The 24,927-nt window shown below is 40.5% G+C and overlaps 1 protein-coding gene across 1 annotated transcript in view; it reads right to left on the reverse strand.

Annotated features, from left to right (window-relative positions):
• Window positions 1–24,927, reverse strand: part of PCDH15 (protocadherin related 15) — a 1,574,801-nt gene that overhangs the window by 1,318,182 nt on the left and 231,692 nt on the right. Inside the window, exon 2 of the mRNA XM_070752283.1 lies at window positions 17,760–17,818. The gene's annotated coding sequence lies outside the window, so the exon portion shown is untranslated. The remainder of the gene's footprint in view (window positions 1–17,759; window positions 17,819–24,927) is intronic.

A 24,927-nucleotide genomic window follows, 5' to 3' on the forward strand; every position in this document is an offset into this window, starting at 1 on the left:
GGTTGGATATTGAAAGACAATATGATCAGTTGGTGCAAAAATTTTGGAAAAGAAATAAACTTGGAAACATGGGAAAAATTTTGGATATATAATTGGAAAATAACAAAATCAATTTCCTTTAAAGAAAATCAAATCAAGATGTTCTATAGATGGCATCTTCCACCATATAGAATTTCAAAAATGTTCCCTAACATTTCTCCTACCTGCTGGAAATGTAAAAAAGAAATTGGCACATATTTTCATACATGGTGGACTTGCCCTGAAGCTAAAACCTACTGGAATAAAGTAGAAAAATAGCTAAAGGAAATAACAAACAAGAAGATTAGAAAGACTCCAGAATTCTTTCTACTAGGCATCTCTGATACTAAATATAAAATAGAAATATACTATTTAATAATTCATATTTTAGTAGCGGCAAGAATTAAATTTGCGCAAAAATGGAAAGAAAAGGAAATACCAAAAGACGAAGAAGTATTCAAAAAGATTATGGAATGTGCAGAATTAGATATGATGACAAGACGGTTAAATATCCAAACCGAAACGTAATTTTATAAAATTTGGGATAAAGTGTTTAACTGGTGGAATGTTAAGAAAACGTTTAAAAAAATATATGCATAGATTTGAAAACATTTGAACTTATTAAATCAAATATATAGTTGTAGTATGTTAAGCAATTTAAAAGTTAAAGTTTTATAGATTGGATAAGTGATTTTAATTATTTTAGTATAGGGTTAAAACAGTTATAAAGAAGTAGATTTTAATTGAATAACTATATACATATTGTAATATTTGAGGAAATCTAAATGTAAGTTGTTTTTTTTCTTTCTTTTTCTTACTAGCTTAATTAATTAATTTTAATTGGTATAATTATAACTATTAAAATGATAATTTAGTAATGTATTGATAAAAAAACATAGACATTAGAATTGATTTTAATTATATAAATTACAATATAAAAATGGAAATATAGAAATAGATTTAATAATAAAGCAGAGTACCATAATCTGTATTTCTGTACTGATCTGAACATAGTCAATTTTTTTCCCCTGTATTATTTAGACTTCTATGATTAGCGGAGCGATGGTAGCTCCTTAAATGTTAAATGTTGTATGTACTGTTTGTTTTGAGAAAAATAATAAAAACATGACCAAAAAAAAAATTAATGCAGACTAAGATCCATCAAAACATGATTTATTATCTTTCCAAAGAACTTTGTTTGGGGGCCAGGATCAGGATACACGGCAACTCTATGTCCCAGCCTCCCACAATGAAAACAAATGATGGTTGGCCAGAGTCAAAGGACCTAAGTGCCAAAGCCCACTGCAACAACATTGCCGAAAGGCTTCAAGAGTTGTCAACTTAATCCTACGTAGCTTTTTCTCTGATAATCTCACACTACTAACCAGAACATTCAAAACTTTCACCAGACCAATCCTTAAATACAGCTCATCTGCCTGGAACCCACACCATATTTCGGACATAAACACATTAGAAAATGTCCAGAGATACTTTACTAGAATAGCCCTCCACTCGCAACAGAATACCCTATACAACTAGACTTACAATCCTAGTTTAGAAAGCTTAGAACTATGTCGCCTTAAACATGATCTAAGTATAGCCCATAAAATCATCTGCTACAATGTCCTTCCTGTCAACGACTACTTCAGCTTCAACCACAATAACACAGAAGCACATAACAGGTATAAACTTAATGTAAACTGCTCCAAACTCGTTTGCAGGAAATACGACTTTAATAACTGAATAGTTGATGCATGGAACTCATTACCAGACTCTGTAGTATCATCACCTAACCCCCAAAACTTTACACTTAGACTATCTATTGTTGACCTCTCTCTACTCCTAAAAGGTCAGTAAGGGGCGTGCATAAGTGCACCAGCGTGCCTTCCATCCCCTGTCCTAATGTTTCTTCTTTTTTTTTACTAGTATCATGTATATGAATATTATTATATTTTTACATATATCCAATATGCACTTGACAAAACAAATAATAAATAAATAAATAAGGGAGATACCCCCAGAGCTGCCTATATCCAATTTAGTAATTTATTAATTTTTATTAATTTTTATTATTATTATTATTATTATTATTATTATTATTATTATTATTATTATTATTATTATTAATATATTTTAAATAAAACTCATTCCAGAATTCTTGAGAAATTTTGCTTTGTTATGGTACTTAGGCAATTTACATCTGAACATTCTTTATGAGTAATAATTATTACCGTGTGTTAGCTGAAAACTGTCTAGCCAGCAGGTAACTACCGAACACAGCTGTATACAACCAACATTCACAAAGTATTCAAGTGGAAACCAGCAACATAGAAAGTTATACATTCTTCAATGTGTGCAATTCCCAAGATACTGATATACTTTAACCTATTCTCAGACAAAGATATTCTAAACAAAAAAGTAAAATATTAATTGGAAAAAATAAACCTAGGATAAACAATTAGCCAAACAATTCCAAACCCAGAATAAACAATTAGCCAAACAATTCCATTCATGTGACCACATAAGGCACAACTCAGTAAATTAATTCACAAAAACAGATACACCAGAAGAACAGTAGTGTCAAATTCAAGGCCCATGTGCCAAATTCGACCCATGGGTGCTTAGATCTGACCCACAGGGCTGCCCTGCAAACAGTGAAGGACCTGCCACACTTTCCTAACCGCCTCCCCGCCCCGGGGTCAAACATCTATGGCCTTCAATGGTAAATTAGAATCTTAGGTAGTGTCAATCCTGAAGCTGATCTGGCCGAAGCCATCTTGAGGCTTCAGTGCTACCACACTGGAGTGAGGGATAATGATGGTTTAGAGATAGCTGGCATTGTGTAGTCTAAATAAAATGCTTTCCAAGAGGAACCAAGGAAATTCTCACCCCTGGACAGAAAAAGCAGGAGCAATGTCACCAGACCTGTCTTGATTGGGCTATGTGACTGATTATTTGGGGTTGAGAGGAAAACTGTTACTTTTAATTAGGTAAAATCCAAGGGGCCCCTCAGAATTAGTTTTCACCAGATATGTGCCAATATCAGAGTCGGTTCCTCCTGGTTCGGACCAGTTCACCTGAACCTGTAGCAACCCACTGGTGATGTCATGATTATGTCATGGAACTGGCTTGCTCAGTAGATGCCATTTATTTTAAAAAAATGGAATTTTGGAGGGATAAATTTTTTCCAATTTTTTTCCCTTCTGCACATGCACAGAAGCTGAGTTCCTGGCACTGCACATGTGTCGCTATCTTGTTTCTGGCTCTCTTTTTGGGGATTTTTTTAACCCTCCTGTTATGTTTCGAGTCTGTGAGACTCAAAATCGAAGTTTGAGACCCTGTAAAAAAATTTCCCTGCATGTCTTAAACTTGAAATTTCATGAAATTTCATCATTTCAGGGATTCTCTCTATGAGAATTTTTTTGGGGGGGTGGGGGGGCTTAGATTTTTGCTGGGCAAAAAAAAGTCACACTTGTACTGTTTTCGAGTCTGTGTGACTTGAACCGAAAATTCTTTATTTTAAGTGCTTATATTTGGTCAATTTGAAAACCTCTTTCCCTTGGAAACTAGGTTGAACATTTCTGCACACAATGAAATGAAAATTGAAATAAAAAAATAATGTTTATTGGTTTATTTTGCTCATAAATGCCCACCTCTTTTTTTGTGAATTGTTTTTCAATGTATAGATAGTTTAGCCTGCAAAATGCGTAGAATTTTACTAAATTTGGTGTGCGATTACTAGTTTGAACATTCCTGATCATAAGAAAAATATAAATGAACTGAAAAAATGATGCTTATTGTTTTTTTTAAATCAGAAATAAGGCAGAAATAAGGCTACTTGCAACCATTTTCACTTTAAATTTTTTTAGGCTCCAAATCCGAAATATTTTTAATATCTTGGGCATTGCTGATCATCATAAAAATATTGGGGGGGGGGCCTAACTTTTTTCTAGGCAAAAAAACTCATTTATTTATTTATTTATTTATTGGATTTGTATGCCGCCCCTCTCCGGAGACTCGGGGCGGCTAACAGCAACAATAAAGCAGTGTACAATAGTAGTCTGATGTTAGAAACAATTAAAAACCCATTAATATAAAAAACCAAACATACATACATACATACCATGCATAGAATTGTAAAGGCCTAGGGGGAAGAAGGTCTCAATTCCCCCATGCCTGACGGCAGAGGTGGGTTTTAAGCAGCTTACGAAAGGCAAGGAGGGTGGGGGCAATTCTAATCTTTGGGGGGAGTTGGTTCCAGAGGGCTGGGGCCGCCACAGAGAAGGCTCTTCCCCTGGGTCCCGCCAAGCGACATTCTTTAGTTGACGGGACCCGGAGAAGATCCACTCTGTGGGACCTAACTGGTCGCTGGGATTAATGCAGCAGAAGGCGGTCCCTGAGATAATCTGGTCCAGTGCCATGAAGGGCTTTATAGGTCATAACCAACACTTTGAATTGTGATCGGAAACTGATCGGCAACCAATGCAGACTGCGGAGTGTTGGTGTAACATGGGCATATTTGGGAAAGCCCATGATTGCTCTCACAGCTGCATTCTGCACGATCTGAAATTTCCGAACATTTTTCAAAGGTAGCCCCACGTAGAGAGCATTACAGTAGTCGAGTTTCGAGGTGATGAGGGCATGAGTGACTGTGAGCAATGACTCCCGGTCCAAGTAGGGTCGCAACTGGTGCACAAGGCGAACCTGGGCAAACGCCCCCCTCGCCACAGCTGAAAGATGTTTCTCTAATGTGAGCTGTGGATCGAGGAGGACGCCCAAGTTGCGAACCTTCTCTGAGAGGGCCAGTGATTCTCCCCCTAGGGTAATGGATGGACAGATGGAATTGTCCTTGGGAGGTAAGACCCACAGCCACTCCGTCTTGTCTGGGTTGAGCTTAAGTTTGTTGACACTCATCCAGGCCCCAATATCCTCCAGGCACCGGCACATCACTTCCACTGCTTCGTTGGCTGGACATGGGGTGGAGATGTATAACTGGGTATCATTGGCGTATTGATGATACCTCACCCCATGCCCTTGGATGATCTCACCCAGTGGTTTCACGTAGATATTAAATAGCAGGGGGGAGAGGACCGACCCCTGAGGCACCCCACAAGGGAGAGACCTAGAGGTCGACCTCTGACCCCCCACTAACACCGACTGCGACCGACCAGAGAGGTATGAGGAGAACCACTCCCAACCCCTCCAGCCGGTGCAGAAGGATATCATGGTCGATGGTATCGAAAGCCGCTGAGAGGTCAAGAAGCACCAGGACAGAGGACAAGCCCCCGTCTTGGGCCCGCCAGAGATCATCCATCAACGCGACCAAAGCAGTTTCCGTGCTGTAGCCGGGCCTGAATCCAGACTGTTGAGGACCTAGATAATCAGCTTCTTCCAAGGACTGCTGGAGCTGAAATGCCACCACCTTCTCGACAACCTTCCCCATAAAGGGAAGGTTGGAGACTGGACGGTACTTATTGAGTACAGCTGGGTCCAGGGAAGGCATGTTGAGTCTGTTTCGGGTTGTATACGACCCGGATCAAAAATAATTTTTTTAGATACTTAAATTTAGTCTTTTTGAAAACTATTTTCACTGGGAGACTAGTTTGAACATTTCTGAACACAATGATATGAAAATTGAACTGAAAAAATTGATGCTTATATTTTTATTCTCATCAAACCCCCCCCCCCCAATTTTTTGAGCATTTTGTGTCAGTTTATATTTTTCTACGATACAAATCTCTAAGGAATTTCCCCCCAAAAGTTTTGATATACTAAATTGAACATTCCTGATCATAAGAAAAATATAAATGAACTGAAAAAATGAGGTTTATTTGTTTATTTTGGTCACAAATGGGCCACCCCCCTTGGCCTTGCTGTGTACCATTATTTTTACTTTTTATATAGATTTGGCTAGAAATATTGGGAATATCATTTTGAAAAGCAAGAACATGATAGCCAGACAACTAATTTTATGAAAGAAATCCATTTTACTAAAAACAAGTATGTAATTTTGAAATTAACACCTTAATTTTTATATAAATTGAAATAATTGAACACAGTGGGGGGGACTTTTATGTGCAAAATAAACAAATAAGCATCAATGTTTTCAGTTCAATTTTCATTTCATTATGTTCAGAAATGTTCAAACTGGTATGCAATGCCAAAGTTATTGAAAATATTTGGAATTAGGGGTCTAGAAAAATTTATAAAGCTTGAAAAAATAGGGGGCAGCCATTTTATGAGCAAAATAAATAAGCATCTTTTTTTTCAGTTCAATTTTCATATCATTATGTTCAGAAATGTTCAAACTAGTAATTCCACACCAAATTTAGTAAAACTGTATGTTGTTTGCAGGCAAAACTATCTATAAATTGAAAACAATTTCACAAAAATGGGGGGGGGGGGCTTTTATGAGCAAAATAAAAATATAAGCATTAATTCTTTCATTTCAATTTTCATTTCATTGTGTGCAGAAATGTTCAAACTAGTTTCCAAGTGAAATCTTTCATCTTTTCTTTTTCCAGAAAATATATAGACAACCATTTTAAAATCAAAGTAGCATTTTGAGGCAAATATTTTTTAAAAAAACCCAGTTCTTAGAAGGCCAGGACATAGAGACAAAATGAAACATTCCTATTTAGTATGCTCTTGATTGTACATGACAAGTTTATCAGAATAATCCTGGTCCTTCTTCAGATATTCTACCAGCATTACTATAAAGAGAGATCATAAGTAAATAAGGGTCCTTAGATGGATGGGAAATATTATATCACTGAGCATTTATTTTATACTACTGATATTTATTTTATCTGCCCTATTATGACCTGTGTCTCATTATATTTTGTTTGAACTACTTGGCATTCCCAGAAAATGTTAAATTTGGTCCAAAATTGTTCAGTCCAGAAAAACTCCCTAGTCTCCTTCTACTGGTTTCTTCCCTTGACATCTGATGAAATAAAACCCTTCTCTTTGGCAGGCAGATAGGTTCTCAAAAATCCTGCTATCAATCACAATGCAGTAATAAGCCCTTACAAATGGCTATGCAGCAAGGAAAAATTGAATGTGTGCTTGTGCATACAGCAAGCTGTTTACAAGAGAAGCCCTTCTGAAAATAAACAGAGGATAGAATATCAGCATGCAGAGCCGTGTGTGTGTGTGTGTGTGTGTGTACACACTCTCTCTCTCACACACACACACACACTCACACACACACACACACACACACGTTGGAGGTTTCCTCTCCTCTTCCACCCATGCTTTCTCCTGCCAGCACAAACCTTTTGGAAGACAATTAGACACATACTGTGGATATATTGTGAATACTCAATTGTTAACAGACCCTTTTCAAGAACAGCTAGCGATGAAGAAGAAAGAATAATCAAATGAATGAGTAAGTAAACAGGTCTTTTAGGCCTAACCTATTTTTTCTGCTTGGTCTTTTGCCAGTATAGATTGTCTGCCACTTCTAAATGCAGGAATGGTTAATTTCATCCTCATCCCTCTCCCATATCACTGCAAATGTGCCTCACACTCATATTTTCCAGTTTTGATTCAAAACTCCTTTGCAACCCTAGAAATCTTAAATCTCTCAGAGCAGATAATCCCCACTGCTTTGTTCCATTCTATCAGCAGCTCCAATTGGCTGCAACACCTGGCACCTGCACTGGCAACATTTGGCATGGCATCCTGAGCTGCCAAGTTGCTATGTTCTTTCCTGATCAGAATGTTTCTTTGTTGTGATGTTTCTTTTATAATGTCTTATAATCCAGTCCTGTAATGGTTTATTAAGTCAATGAACAATCCTATCTTTATATCTGTCAGTGGGTGGTACCCTTTCAGTTTTTGCCCAAACTAGATGATGTTTGCCTTCTTTGTTTTTCTATCTCTTGGCCACAATATTTGAAAGCTTCCCTTCCCTTATTTTGTTTTAACAACTTTACAATGCAAAGAATAAAATGTTGCTACTGTGTTTCTAAGGACCTCAACTGTCATTTCTTTCTTAGACATACAGAGGAATATAGAAGCAAAAGAATATTGCTTTGAAGACTGTGGAATCAGAGCAGCCTTTATACCATTTGGAAAGCAAAGGAAAGTACATATGGATTGGTAGACAAGTCAACACAGGATCCAGTGAAGATAGCCTTGCCTCTCCTACCGCAGATGGGAAGGGCACAAAACAGGAAGATTAGTCAAGCGGCTGTGGCCTTATTCTGAGCTGGGCATCATCCAGGCCACATGGACAAAAGTGTTTTTAGTATGATTGGTCCTTGCTTAATGACCATAATTTCAAGAACAGTTGACACGGTGCTGAATTAAGGTTATGGGATTGCAATCTGTACCCTGGACAACTAGTTTGCAATTAAAACATCAGAGTCTTCTACAGGCATGTAATTACCATTTACAAACCTTCAATAGAAAAGCTGGTAGGAAGTTACAAATGGCGACTAGGTGACATTCTCACTGAAAGGCCAGTGGCGATTAAGTTAATGATGACAATCAGGACTGCTAGAATTGTTATCACTAAGTGGTATGGTCATATGATGCCATGCTTTACAACTGCATTGCTTTCCAATGGCAATTCCAGTCCACAATAGCTTATTTAATCAAAGATTAATTGTAATTTCTTAAATGTTGTAAATTTCTGGGGGCAACACAAATCTCCAGAATGTTAAGGTCATATTTCTGAGTCAGGAACATCTCCTGGCCAACCCAGAGCTTTATCATTATAATTTTGTAAACATACAATTTTGCAAAGTACATTTTGCAAATCATGACAAGAAACATTAAATCAATTAACAACCAACCTTATACATACAAGTACTGAAAATATCTTGGTTGAATTAGCCCATGTGATAATTCAAAATTGAGTACTGTAATTTGTTTGTTTGTTTAGTATGCTGTCCAACTACTGAAGGACTCTAATTGTAAGATAATTTAATAAACAACCTTTTAAAAAGGGGTCATATAACATTTATAAATTATAAGTGACTATATCCTTTAAATTACTTTTATTATTTATTAGATTTATATGCCACCCCTCTCCGAAGACTCGGGGCAGCTTACAACATGTACTATTTTTAAGCATGGGGACTTTTCTTATTTATTCCTTATTAATTCACAAAAATCTGTACTTTTTATTTATTTATTTTATTTTTATAAAAGCAAGGACATTCCTATATTTCTTTTCTGTAAATCTTACCAATCCCCCCCCACACCACAAAATGACATTGCTTAGATACAAGAGACAGTTACTTAGACTACAATCCTGATGTTCGTCCATCGTGCTCGAAGAGGACCTTGACATCTAATGGGTTGTTGGCTGCATACAACGTATCTGCAGATGGCTGGTAAGACCTATATGGGCATGAAATATTCTGCCACTTGTTGGGCAGGCATATGTGGGCACCATTGCTGCAGCATTTGCCTTTGTGGAGTACTTGCTTCGCTTCTGCTGTGTTCTTCTGGCCTCACATGTCTGGCAGCCTTGGTGGATCAGCATGTGCCAGGTTGGTTGATCTTGTGCCAGGGTTTCCCCATGAGGTGGTGTCGATATCAAGGGACTTGAGGGAGGCTTTCAATATAATGTTGTATCGCTTCCTTTGTCTCCTATACAATTGTTTCCTTGACACAGTTCACTATAGAGGAGCTGCTTAGGGAAGTAATGGTCTGGCATCCTAGCAACATGGCCTGCCCAGCGTGTTTGGGCTTTTATCAGCTGGGTGGGAATTGATGGCAAGCCTGCTCTGGAGAGGACCTCAGTGTCAGACACTTTATCCTGCTACCATATCCTCAGAATTCTATGGAGGCAGGTCATGTGGAAGTGGTTCAATTACCTACCATATCTCCTTTATACAGTCTAAGTCTCACTGGCATACAACAGGGTAGTTAGCACTACTGCTCGGTAGACTTTGAGCTTTGTAGCAAGGCTTATTCCACATCAGTTCCACACGTTGGTCATTAGTCTGCTAAATGCAGAGCTTGCCTTGGCTATTCTGAAGTTGACCTTAATGTCAATTGTCACTGCACAGGAGAGGGTGCTGCCAAGATATGTAAATTGGTCCATTGCTTGTAACTTTTGACCCTTTACTGTAATGGTGGGTTCTTGGTATTTGGCTTTCGGAGGTGGCTGATGCATCACTTTGGTCTTCTTTATGATGATAAGGAGTTGTTGCATGCTGCTGCAAAATATCCACACTGACTTGCATTTGCTGCTCTGATCCAGCATTCAGGGCACAGTCATCAGCAAAGAGGAGGCCACTTAGCACTGTCTCCTTTATCTTGGTGACAGCCTGGAGTCTTCACCAGGTTGAAACCTAACTCCCAAGGAACTGTTATGGAAGGCATCTAAACAACATGGCTGAAAACATGTTGAATGTCGGTGCCAACACGCAGCCTTGCCTGATGCCATCTGTGATAGAAAAGGCCCCTGAAGCCTCTCCATTATCAAGTACACAAGCCATCATACCATCATAAAATTGACCTTCCATCAGGATGAATTTATCAAATTTTGACATGAGGGGCCACAGGCTTTCATGACTGAGTATCAAAAGCCTTAGTGAGATTTATTATTTAGATTTAGATTTGTATGCCGCCCCTCTCCGAAGACTTCGAAGATCCATGAAGATAGTGTACAATTCATGATTCTGCTCTTGACACTTCTCTTGGAGCTGTCAGCTACGAAGATCATGTCCATAGTGCCACGTTTTTTGCAGAAACTGCACTGTGCTTCAGGTAATAGATCCTGCTCCAGGTGGTCAGTCAGGCGGTTCAGCAACAATTGTGCAAGGATCTTGCCTGAGATGGAAAGCAGTGATATTCCATTATGATTATCACAGACTTGTCGATTCCCTTTCCACTTGTAGAGGTGTATGATGGACACATCTTTCAGTTCCTGAGAAATGGTTCCTTGATTCCAGAAAGCCTGGAACAGCTGAGTGAGTTTGTCAACAAGCACTGCACCACCATCCTTATAGATCTCTACACTCACACAACAATTATACACCCCCATATGTGCCAGTATGTGCCTCTCGACTTAAAAGGATACAATTCTAAGGAGTCATGCCTAGGACTGAGCTGTTAATATCTGGAGCCAATGCACCAGTAAATAGTATGCAAAGCCACAGATGCCTGATACTCCACTGTAACAGATTGTGTCTTAAGAATGTAATGTAACGTAATGTTTTAAAATAATGGGTTTTTAGATATTTTTAAAATATTAGATTTGTTTATTATATACTGTTTTATTGTTGTTGTGAGCCGCCCTGAGTCTGCAGAAAGTGACGGCATACAAATCTAATAAATAAATTAAATTAAATTAAATTAAATTAAGAAAGAAAGAAAGAAAGAAAGAAAGAAAGAAAGAAAGAAAGAAAGAAAGAAAGAAAGCCATATGGGAAAAGAATAATTTTATTGCTTTCATAGTACTTTCTGTCTGTTGCATAGATGAACCGTTGTACCTACCTGAACGGTCTTCTCGATGCTCTGGAAGGAGAGTCCAGTATGGGTTAAACCCAATCCTATTGGTAGAGACTGAGTTATAAATTAACATGTTAATTAGGCACCGCCCCTTGCCTGCCCCCAAGGGCTCAGTTTTAAAAAACGAAGTCATTATAATCCAACACAATTTTATTGAACCCTTATTAAACACAACCAACTAGAAAACTCAAACCCAATCCCCTGAATCAAACGATTACTTGGGTGGGAATGGACTCTCCTTCCAGAGCATCGAGAAGACCATTCAGGTAGGTACAACGGTTCTTCTCCACTGCTTCTGGAAGGAGAGTCCAGTAGGGGATATGCCCCAGTTCTAGTCCAAGGGTGGGAGAGTGCAGATTCAAGGATTAATCGTAGAAGAACAAACTTTTTGCAAAACCCTTCTCCCAAAAGAAGCTTCAGCCGAAGCATAAGAGTCCAGTTTATAATGCCGGATAAAAGTAGAAGGTGCAGTCCAAGTTGCTGCCCGGCATATGTCCTCAGCCGAAGCCTGTGTCATCCAGGCTGCTGATGTGGCTGCGCTGCGAGTGGAGTGAGCAGTGATCCCTTGAGGGAGAGTCTGAGTGGTAGTTTTGTACGCCTGAACAATACACTCTCGGATCCAACGACTGATGGACTTGGGAGAAACTCCAAGCCCCAATTTAGTCTGTGAAAAAGAGATAAACAACCTTTCAGACCTCCTAAATGAATCTGTCCGTCTAATATAGATCTTGACAGCTCTCCTGACATCCAGCTTATGCCACCTGAGTTCTAGCGGATGATTCCCATGAGCACAAAAGTCAGGCAACACTAGCTCCTGCTTCCTGTGAAACAGGGAGTTAATCTTAGGCATAAATGCTGGATCTAGATGTAAAACCAGTCTGTCGGGATAAAATATGCAAAGATCTGGACATATGGATAGCGCCGACATGTCCGAAACCCTTCTAGCCGATGTAACCGCGACCAGGAAGGCCGTCTTAATTGAAAGAAGTCTAAGTGTTATGGACCTTAAGGGTTTGAACGGTGGACCGGTCAATGCCTTTAGCACTAACGACAGGTCCCAAGACGGAAATCGGTGAATTGTTGGGGGATGAGTATTTGCAGCACCTCTAAGGAAGTCCTTTATCCAAGGATGGAAAGATAAAGACCTATAGTCCCCTGCTCTAATAATTGTTGCCAGAGCTGCAACCTGCCTCCTGAGAGTATTTGGAGCTAACCCCCGCTCCAGACCCGCTTGAAGGAACCCCAATACCTGCAACACCAAAGCTGACTCCGTGTCCGTGTTGTTCTCCTCGCAAAACCTACAGAAGGCCGACCAGGTGGCCTGGTAGATTCTCGAGGTGGATGGCCGCCGAGCTGCCTGCATTGTGGAAATAATGCTATCAGAAAGATTGTGCCCTCTCAATCTGCTCCGCTCAATCTCCAAACGGCTAGTTGAAACCACTGGGGTTCCGGGTGGTTGACTGATCCCTGACTGAGGGATATCTCTTTGTCCGGAATCCTCCATGGAGGGGAGATTGAAAGAGACACTAGATCTGAAAACCACGGTCTGCGCGGCCAGTACGGAGCTACCAGAATTACTTCTGCTCTTTCCTGTAAGATCTTGTCCACTACCCTTTGTAGGATCTTCGTCGGCGGGTAGGCGTATAGGAGACCTTGCGGCCATCTCGAGGTTAGGGCATCGACTCCCTCCGCCTTGTGCGAAGGGTAACGAGTGTAAAATCTGGGAAGTTGTGCATTGGTGTGCGTCACGAACATGTCTACCAGAGGCGTGCCGAAACGTTTCGTGATTGCCTGGAATATTTGCGAGTCCAGCTTCCATTCCGTTGGGTCGAGTGTGGTCCTGCTCAGCCAATCGGCCTGAGTGTTGTCGACCCCTGCAATATGCTCTGCTGATAACGATGCCAGATTCCTCTTGGCCCAGGTGAAGAGGGCCAAAGCTACCTGCATGAGGCGTCGCGACATCGTGCCCCCTTGGTGGTTCAGGTAGGCTTTGGTCGCGACATTGTCCGTCAGGACTAATACATGCTTGCCTTGAGTAAGTAGAGTGAAGTGCTGGAGCACCAGAAAAACTGCCCTGAGCTCCAGAAAATTTATGTTGACCGAGTTGAGATCTTCCTTGGACCATAGTCCCTGTGCGCACTGTTGACCAATATGCGCTCCCCAACCCAATAGACTGGCATCCGTAGTCAGTGTGACTAGATCGTGCGTGCGGAACGACAGCCCTCGTTGCAAGGCTGGGGAGACCCACCATGCCAGAGAGTCCTTTATTTTCCTTGGCAAACGAACACGTGTGTTGGAATGACTCGTCCGGACCTTCTGGGCTGGAAGCAGAAACCATTGAAGGCTTTGGATGCAGGAGACCAGAGTTCCTAACACCTTGGACAAGAAGGCTAGGGATGGTCTCCTGTTCCTTTGAAGGGACAAAATGAGGGATACTATGTTTCTCCATCTGTCCGGGGAAAGGAACACTGTGCATGATGTTGTGTCGATGATTGAGCCCAGGTGTAGAAGCGTGGTAGATGGAATCAGCTGGCTCTTGGGCACATTGATGGTGAAGCCGTGCTCTGTCAAAGTCCTCATTGTCAAGGCGAGGTCCTGTTGAGCCTGTGCCCGCGATTTGGACAAGATTATAAGATCGTCCAAATAGGCCATTAGGCGCACCTATTGTGCGCGCAGGCTCTCTGTGAGGACGTCCAGAAGCTTGGTGAATGTTCGTGGCGCCGAAGAAAGGCCGAATGGCATGGCCCTGTATTGGTAGTGTGCGCACTCTATACAAAATCGCAGGAACCTTCGATGCGGTGGATAAATTGGAACATGAAGGTATGCCTCCTTCAGGTCCAGTGATGTCAAAAGGTCCTGGGGACGAATTGCCATTAAGATGGTTTGCAATGAGTGCATCCTGAACTTCCTGTATAGGATATACAGATTTAGTTGCTTCAAGTTCAGGATTAAACGGCAACCTCCCGATGACTTTGGGACAGTGAAAATCATGGAGTAGAAACCGATCCCTCTGGCGTGCCGTGGAACCGGCTCTATGGCCTGGATATGCAACAGGTGAGTTATCTCCTGAAATAGTTCTTGTCTTTTTTCCGGGTTCCTTGGTGTCGGGCACTGAAGGAAACGGTTGGGTGGGGGCTGAAGAAACTCCAACCTCAGGCCCTGAGACACCATGGCTATTGCCCATTTGTCCGATGACGTGGCACGCCAAGAGGAACTGTATAGGTATAGCTTCCCTCCTAGCGGCTGCCCGCTGTCGGAGTCATTTGGGGCGTTTGAAGCCCTTCTGGCCTGCGCCTCTAAAAGGGCATCTAGCCTGCTGGTATTCTCTTGTTCTATCTTGAAAATTGGCACGGTCGTTCCTGAAAGATGTATTTTGGTTGAAACGTCCCTGTGCATACGGTCTCTGGATTTGGTTAGACCCTGAGGAAGTGTCCCAACGAAAGGACTGGCGTCTGGTATAAGGCGTAGTCCTTCTGTCTTGCCGCCTATTCGGCTTGGGAAGAACCTTCCGCTTATCCTTATCTTCAATAAGGACTTTATGTAGGACCTCCCCAAAAAAGTCAGCACCGTGGAAGGGAGAAGAGGCCAAACGCCACTTTGACTTAGTATCGGCCTGCCAGCTTCTCAGCCACAACAAACGCCTGGAGGAGAGGGTGGTGGACATCCCCCTTGCTGAGAATTTGGCAGCGTGGAGAGTGGCGTCTGCCAAAAACTCTGCTGCGGCTAAAAGCTTACACAAGTCCTGCCGCAGTCTTCCGTCCTCTGGTCCCAACCTGGCCATCATCTCCTCGATCCACACAATCAAAGCCCTATTAAAGAAGGAGGCAGCAGCCGCTGCCCGAAATCCCCATCCGGACATGTTGTGTGATTTCCGGAGCAGGATTTCCGCCTTCCTGTCCTTGGGCTTAAGGTTATCCCCTGACTCGGCGGGGACCATGGCATTAGAGACCAGATTTACCACCGGATGATCAATTGGTGGAAATTGGAGCAAACTCTCGAGTTCGTCGTCAAACGTATAAAATTTACGCTCCAGCATCGAAGGGCCCTGGGCCGCCGCTGGATGTTGCCATGGTCTCTTGGCGTTTTTGCACGAATATGTCCGATGCCGGAATATGGTCTGTTTCAGGCATGGGTTCTTTCAGTAGAGTAGTGGACCTGGGTATGTCAGCGGGCTTTGCCGGACCGGGAAGATCCACCGCTTGCTTAGCCTTGTGCAGTAGAGTTCTAAACAAGGCAGGTTTGAAAAGTCCCACGACAGATGGTATCTCCGGTGACGTTTCGTCCTCTGACAAGTCATATTCCTTGTCGCTGTCCTCCTGCAATGCTGGTTCCTCTGAGAACCCCAGACCCGAAAGGGGCGGTGCAGACCAAAGATTCCGGCCTTGTGGCTGGCGAGGATGTTGGCTGCATTGTTGCACTCCCGATTCAATGCCCTGCGAATAGGCATTAGTAATCATCTCCTGCAAGGCTGGTGAAAGCCCATGCCAAGTGTCAGTTTGGGCCCTGAGTCCAGCTGCTGTGGGGGTGAATGTAGCAGATGGGCCCACATTTGTCTGGGGCGAAAACCCCCATAAAGGCCTTGTGTTGCTGGCAGATCCCGGTCTGCTCAAAGGAATTTGGGCCTGCTGATCAGCTTGACGATCTGGTGACCAATCCCTTCCTTGCAACAGATTCCCCAGGGGCAATGGAGCGTGGTGTCAAGGCTCCTGGTAACAGAGGAGCTGGGGATTGGCCTGTGGCTAGGAGGGAGCCTGGAGAGCTGTCTCCAATTTCTGCTCCAGAGCTTGAATATGCCTCTCGGCCTCCCTGAGTGCTGAGGATGTTCCCTGTGATGATTTGGGCTTAGACTTGGCCTTATCCTTGGCCTTGGGAACCGTAGGTAAGCAGGCCACCTTCTCTGCCCCAGCATTAGACTGCTCCATGGTACTCACAGATTATCCTTTGTGGAAAAGAGGCAAATTCTGACTTTTCACAGATCTGCAGAGTGCAAAAGTCACTGACCGAGGCTTTTCGCAATCACCACAAAATGGCTCTCGGTCTCTTTGCCTAGAAACTCCACCCACTCGAGCTATTCCTCCGTCGTGTGATAGGAGGAGAGTGAGGGGGGGGGGGTTTCCCGCCAATTGACCTCCAAAGTGGCGCGCACGACCGTTATCCAATCCCAAATGGGGAGTACCCAAGATGGCGGTCACGATTATCGAGGGCGGTAAATGCCATCACCCCTCGTCCCCTGGCGGCTATCAGAGAACCTGAGGCCCCCGAGCCAACATCGCCTGCAGCCGCGGCGGCAGATCGATCCCCTTTGAAACGGGGAGCCGCCGATCATATGGGAGGCTTGCTGGAATAGCCGCCAAACATATGGTGTCTTCAGGGTGCGCGCGTGCGCCTCCTCCCAAAAGCCGTTCCTTACTGAGGCAAACAGCGGCTGCGGTGGAGGCGATCCTCTCCTTGCCGCCGAACATATGATCGGCGCGAAGTTCCGCTCGCCTTTGAAGCGCGTGGGAGGAAAGCCTCTCGGGATCGCTTCCTTTTTCTTCCAACTTTCCTCCCATCAGCCTCCCAGTGGGGGGGGGGGGCGGACACCCCCACCTTCGGCTGCAGCCAGGTCTGACCACTGAGGTCAGGGACCTAAGGCTGAGTCCCTATCCGAAACAGTACCCTCTGAGGGAAGAGGTTCCACAGGGACAAACGATGGGGGTGGTGCAGAGACCCCGTCTTCATTGTAACTACATCTGAAAAACAGTAAGAAGAAAAGAGAAGAAGAAAACATGTTAGTAACAAACATTTATTGTACTTAAATATCTTAAATTATTTACTAAGGAAAACTCATAAGTCTCTCTCCAAGGACTGAGTTTTTAAAACTGAGCCCTTGGGGGCAGGCAAGGGGCGGTGCCTAATTAACATGTTAATTTATAACTCAGTCTCTACCAATAGGATTGGGGTTAACCCATACTGGACTCTCCTTCCAGAAGCAGTGGAGAAAGCATAGAATCTTACTAAGTACAAATAAATAACAGTAGCAATAATTCTACCTAATATGAAATGCTGAAACATATGAAATATCTTGAAATCAAGACAGCTCCCATATTATACTGTGTTGCCTGATTCCTTCTTTATAGCAGTGTGTGTGTGTGTGTGAGACAGTGAGTGTGAGTGTGCACGTGCTCATATGCACGCTCACCATATTTTTCGGAGTATAAGACGCACCGGAATATAAGACACACCTTAGTTTTGGGGAAGGAAAATAGGGAAAAGAATCTGCTTACCAGGTATTCATCTGGCTAGTGTCCTTAGTGTGGTCAGCTTCAGCACATCATTTTATCCCCTAGTTAGAGGTTTAAAAAAACTTTATTAGGAGAGAGTAACAATGAAAGAGCTTGCAAGCCAGTAAGAGCTGGGAACATCATTAGCACCTGGAAAGAAACATTCAGAGCAAGCAGAGCAATGGAAAAAACCCTGCAAAGCAAATAATGTTTGCAAGCCCTTGGAAAACCTCCAAGGGGTAGAGGCTGGCGGGTGGATGGGGCTACCTTTGGAATATAAGAATATATATGAAGTTTTTTAAAAAGAAGTAGAAGAATATAAGAACAAGCCATTGATTGACTAATTAATTAATTAACCACTTTTCTATAATCAGTCATCTAAGCCAAGTGTTTCAGGGCACCTTACAATCAAAAGTAACTGCACTGCTACAATTTTGTTCATTAAAGTAAACAACTTAATTTCTGTTCCTTTTTCATATGGAAATGATATGTAGGATCTAGGCTATATGATTTACATTTTTACAGTAGCATCTGCAGAATCTTTCTGTTGGTAGGACTTTAACCCATAACAGAACATCCTACGAAACTAGACTTACAATCCTGGGTTTAGAAAGCTTAGAACTAAGACGCCTCAAACATGATCTAAGTATTGCCCACAAGATCATATGCTGCAATGTCCTGCCTGTCAAAGACTACTTCAGTTTCAACCACAACAACACAAGAGCCCACAACAGATACAAGCTTAATATTACCCGATCCAAACTTGACTGTAAAAAATACGACTTTAGTAATCGAGTTGTCGAAGTGTGGAATTCACTACCGGACTCTGTAGTATCATCCCCTAACCCCCAACATTTTACCCTTAGACTATCCACGGTTGACCTCTCCAAGTTTCTAAGAGGTCAGTAAGGGGCATACATAAGTGCACCAGAGTGCCTACCGTCCCCTGTCCTATTGTCTCTCCTATATCTCCTATATCTTCTCTTCTATACCTATAACTTTTCCTGCTATTCTCTCATAGTTATATTTTACTCCTTTATTTTTTCCTCTATTCCCCTTTAGTACATTCTACCTGATTATATCCTCTATAACCCTCATGGTGTATTATTGTGTATTGGACAAAACAAACAAACAAATAAACAAATAAATAAACAAATAAAATAGAATCATTAAAGTTAAACTCCATCAGAAAAATATTGAAAGATAATTTTTGATCCACTGTCATTTTAATGCATGTACCGGGGGAAAAATAACAAACAGGCCTAAAATCCAGAAAATACGCATCTTGACCATTCATATGGTGGTTGTTTAGCTGGTCTAAAAAATTAAAAACAATAATTTCTTTAAATTACTTTTATTAATAACATGAACTAACAGATGTTTCTAAGATTTCTATTGTCAAAAAAGGTGAAAGGGGGAAAAATACAAAGGTCAGAATAAAAATGTGAATTCATGTCCATATGGCAATCTGCTCCATTAAATCAATTATACTAAGTATTAAATTAATATTAAGAATTCAGTATGTAACATCCAGATAACCAAGGGGATCATTACTAATTTTAATTCTCCTTCACAATTAAAATTCATGGCATATAAAACTGACTTAATTTTTACAAAGTTTTTTATAACTGTAGCAACTTTTATTTAATTCTCAGATTGCTACTTAAATTTAATATTTTAATACACCTATAGTTTTTGAAGATCAAAGAAAGGACACATTCCTTGTCTAGAAAGTTTTTCTAACAAAAATACCTTTGGAACTACTGTGTTCTTGGCCTGCTCTTCTCTTCTGTTACTAATTAGACAACACCCCACATACTTCTTAGAAAATACAGCATACATTGGAATAATTTTAGCAAATTATTGCTAAATAATTGAGGGTTATGTTTTGAATACATTAGATCCACAGCCAGAACAAATAAAGCTACAGTATAATCAGGATCTTTTCTATAAAAATAGCAGGGAGAGTTTTTTAACTATGGTGCTATCAAAACCCATAATTACATGATTCAGGGTACACATTTCCTAGTTGTTAATATTTAATACTTACAAAACATATATTATTTCCTTTCAATTCAGGAAAATAAATGTATGCAACTAATGCTTGCAGAATTTTAAATAAAGCGAAAAAGCAGATTGTTCCAGGAATTTCTGAAATGGAGTAGCTATAGTGTAGGAACATATTCATTAATTTATAATAAGTATTTGAACACTCTAGTTCTACTGCTAATGTTAATGCTTCAGTATTTAACACAGCTTGTAGTAAGTTTTCAAATCCAATGCAAAGTGTAAATTTTAACTTATAAAGCCTTAAATGTCCTCCATGAACTTTCAGAGTCAGTTGTAATCCTTCTTGTCTATATACGGTATTTCTTCATATAGACATAAACACAAATGTACATGTAGACTAAGGTGACCAGATGTCCCGCTTTCCGCGAGACAGTCACGCTTTTTAGCAAATTGTCCCACGTCCTGTGACATTTTTAAAAAGTCCTGATTTTTTGAAACTGGGAAGCCGAGAAGAAGGAAGCTCATCTTCTGGTCTTGCAACTTTTTGCTCTTTGCCCCCTCTGCCTCCCACAGCTGTCAATTAACACATCCGGTGCCCCTTCCTGACTTTCTTCCCCCCCTTTTTATTTTTCTTTCTTTCTTTTTATTTGTTTGCTTCCTCTTCCACTTTTGCTCGCTCCTTTCCCCCAGCTCGACACCTTCCCATGGCGACCGCCATGAGACTGAGCCACTCAGGCAGGAGGGCTCACTCGCCATGATAGCAAAGGCAGGGGAAGGAAAGGGAAGCATGGCCGAGGCACTCGCCCCCATCCTCCTCTGACAGCCCATCCACTGTGCTTGGAGGCAGGTGGGCCGAGAGGCATTTGTGCCAGGCAGAAAAGCCTATCCCCTCCTTCCCAGCAGCAGCTGGCCTGGCAAAGAGAGATGGCTCCATCCTGGGCCGGTGTTCGCCTGGTGCCACCAATGGAGTGACTGAATGCGCTCTGCTTATGCCTCTGGGTCGCCCTCTCAGAAGAAGGTGCTGCCTCGGAAGCAGGTGATAGAGGCAGCGCAGGTGCCACCACCGATGGAGAGAGAGAGAGAAAAGAAAGGAAGAGAGAGAAAGTGAGAGAACAAGAGAGAGGGGGAAAGAAAGCAAGAGAGAGAGCAAGAGACACACAGAGAGAAAGAGAGAGAGCAAAATACAGAGAGCAAGAGAGAAAAATAATGAGAAAAAGAGGGAAAGAAAGAGGGGGGAGAGAAAGAGAGAGAGAGAAAGAAAAAGAGAGAGAAAGAAAGCAAGAGAGAAAAAGAGCAATAGAGAAAAAAGAGAGAGAAAGAGAGGGAGCAAGAGAGGGAGAGAAAAAAAGAAAGAGAGAGAGAGAGAGAGAGAGAGAGAGAGAGAGAAAGATAAATTTTTTGCTAATTTTTTTTGGCTAAACTTTTTTTAGCCACCACCCCCCCCCCCCCTTGCTCTCAACGGTGTCCCTCTTTCCCAATCTTAAAATCTGGTCACTTTAGTGTACACACACAAGCAAATAGTCAGGAATTCATTTCTGGCATGTATATAACACTAATATAACACTCTCATCTCAAGTTTAATTTGATTATTATATAACCGAAATGAAAAAAAATTTAAAAAATGAATAAATTCAAAGATGCTCAAACTATATAAACATACAAGATAAAGTACTCTAAGACACCCAAATAAACCTAAGAAGTTAAAAGAAAAGAACCTGGAAATCTATAATTATCATGTCAATGCTTTTATGCATTCATGCATACTGTATTATTTATTTATCTATCTGTCTGTCTGTCTGTCTGTCTGTCTGTCTATCTATTCATACATGTATAAGATAACAGTTATGGTATAAACATAAGCAAAAGCAAAGCAGGTACAGGTAAATTTGGACAATAGGACAGCAGGACAGCGATGGTAGGCACAATGGTGCACTTATGCATGCCCCCTTACCGACCTCTTAGGAATGGGGTGAGATTAAGAGTGAGGGTCATCTACAAGGTTGTGTCCTCTAACTTTGTATTTTGTGTTCTGATTCTTTTTGCCAATGAGCAAGACCGAACATTTGTGGGTTGAAATTTGAAGTTGCCAGTTACCAGACCATTGTGATACATGGTCTAGGTCTTTTTGAAGGGTAGAAGTATTGTTAGTGGTATTGAAAAATTTAACACCATCAGCAAAAAGAATGCAGTTGCTTATAATATGATCACAAAGGTCATTTACAGTATGTAAAGAATGAATAGTGTTGGTCCTAGAACACTGCCTTTGAACACGCAAACAAACCAGGAAGATGGTTGTCATATAAACTAAGAAAAGAGAGGGAAAATAAGATTATTAAAAATTTGATGGATTCTAAAGGTAAAATAAAACACAGAACAGAGGAAAAAAAGGAAATAGTATTAGAATTTTATAGACAATTATATAAGAGAGAAGAAACAAATGAGGATTTAATTTTTGAATATATGAGAGATATAGATTTACCAGTGTTAACTGAAACACAACAACAAAGATTAAACAAACCTATCACAGAAATGGAATTAAGACAATCTATAAAGAATCAGAAAAACAATAAAGCGACGGGCCCAGATGTGATACTAGCAGATTTCATTGTTAAATGTAGATTATAAAATTTTTATATCAATTTTTGCTAATAGGTTTAAAAGTATTATAAATGATATGATACATAGTGATCAAAATGGATTTTTACCAGGAAGACAAATTAAAAATAATTTGAGAACAATAGTAAATACATTAGAATATTATGAACAGCATCCAGAAAAACAAATGTCACTTATATTTCTAGACGCGGAAAAAGCATTTGACAACGTAGATTGGAACTTTATGAAAATACAGCTAAATAAGATGGAGGTTGGAACAAAATTCTTTAACATAATAGATGCTATATATTCTGAACAACCAGCTAGAATTATAATAAATAGCGAGCAGACAGAAAAAGTAGCAATACAACGAGGAGTAAGACAAGGTTGCCCAATATCACCATTATTATATATTTTAATGTTAGAAGCATTGTTGATAAAAATAAGAGCAGACAGGGAAATAAAAGGATTGAAGACTAAAAAAGAGACCTACAAAGTACAAGTGTTTGCCGATGACGTGGTGTTTATTTTAGAAGACCCTACAGCATCAATCTCAAGGTTAATAAACTCAATTGAGGAAAATGGGAACATCGCAGGTTTGAAAATAAATAAAGAAAAGACACAGATATTAACAAAAAATATGACAGAGACACAGAGAAAATATTTAGAGGATTTATCAAATATGAAAATTACAAAAAAGATGAAATATTTAGGTATATGGATGACTTCTAAAGCTATATCCTTAAAAAATGACAATTACTTAAAACTACTAGGCCAGATCAAAAAAGACTTGGAAGTGTGGAGTAATTTACAATTATCACTAGTGGGAAGAATTTCTACAATTAAAATGAATATTCTCCCCAAAATTTTATTTCTTTTTCAAGTTATCCCAAGTAACCCTGGAACAAAAATTTTTCTAGAATTAAATAGGATAACAAAAAAATTTATATGGCAAGGAAAAAAACCAAGAATAAAACAAAATTCACTAGAAGATCGCAAAGAAAGAGGAGGCCTTGGCGTCCCAAATTGGAAATTATATTATCAAGCCACTGCCCTAACATGGATAAAAGAGTGGTTGACTTTAGAAAATCAAAGGTTACTAAATTTAGTCATGACTTAATGATGGGCTGGCATGCTTTTATATGGTATGAGAAGTTAAAAACACACTCATATTTTAAAAATAACATTATTAGGAAAGCATTGATTGATGTATGGAATGAAATAAAGAAAAACCATTTTTTAGTAATGCCAGAATGGATTTCTCCTATTGAGGCTATCTCCCACCCGAATTTTATAACAGAAGGTAAGATTTGGAAATACAAGGACTTATTGGATAATCAATTAAAACTAAGAACAAAACAAGAATTACAAGAATTAGATATTGATTTGGATTGGTGGCAATATACACAGATTAGTTCCAGATATCAAATGGATACTAAAACTTATATTTTTAGAAAAGAAAATAATGTACTAAGTAAATTATTATTCCAAAATCAAGTGAAGTTAATTGGAAATGTATATAAATATTTAATAAATCATAGAAGGATAGGTTGGATATTGAAAGACAATATGATCAGCTGGTGCAAAAATTTTGGCAAAGAGATAAATTTAGACATATGGGAAAAGATATGGGTATATAATTGGAAAATAATAAAATCAATTTCTTTCAAAGAAAATCAAATTAAGATGTTCTATAGATGGTACCTTCCACCATATAGGATTTCCAAAATGTTTCCAACTGCCTCACCTGTCTGTTGGAAAAGTAAAAAAGAAACTGGCACATATTTCCACGCATGGTGGACATGCTCTGAAGCCAAGAAATATTGGAATAAAGTAGAGAAATGGATAAATGAAACAACAAAGGAGAAGATAAAAAAATCTGAATTTTTTCCTACTGGGTACAAAGTATAAAAAAGAAATTTATTATTTAATAATACATATATTGGTTGCGGCAAGAATTACATTTGCACAGAAATGGAAAGAAGAACCGTAGAACTTACCTGAACGGTCTTCTCGCTGCACTGCGAAGAGAGTCCAAGGTGGGTTATTATTCAGACTCATTGGCAGGGACTGAGTTAAAAATTAGCATAAATGTTATGTCCCGCCCATCACTGCCCTCCTTAGGTCAGTCAATAAAAATCGAAGGAATAGTGAAAATAAGATAAATTTATTCAACAAGCCTCAACTATAGAACTTCAACTGAACAGTGCACCTGGGCAAAAAGCCGGGCGGGTTTGGACTCTCTTCGCAGTGCAGCGAGAAGACTGTTCAGGTAAGTTCAACGGTTCTTCTGCCTTGGTCTATTCAGCTCCAACTGGGCCTCTAGGGCTTTGATTTTCTTTTCGGCTTCCCTCAAGGCCACTGAAGATTGGGAAGATTTCCCCTTAGATTTTGAGCCATGGCTCTTATCCTTCTCCTTGCTAGTGGAGGGGGCAGCCGGCTCAGAGGGATTATTCTGTTGAGACATTGTAAATGATTTAACACTCACGGTACAGCAACACCAATAACTTAATACACCAGGAACTGGATGCACAATGAGAAGAGTTGCTATCTCATTCCCTAGAGG

Source organism: Erythrolamprus reginae, chromosome 5 (genome assembly GCF_031021105.1).
Source record: "Erythrolamprus reginae isolate rEryReg1 chromosome 5, rEryReg1.hap1, whole genome shotgun sequence".
Classification (NCBI taxonomy): Eukaryota; Metazoa; Chordata; class Lepidosauria; order Squamata; family Dipsadidae; genus Erythrolamprus; species Erythrolamprus reginae.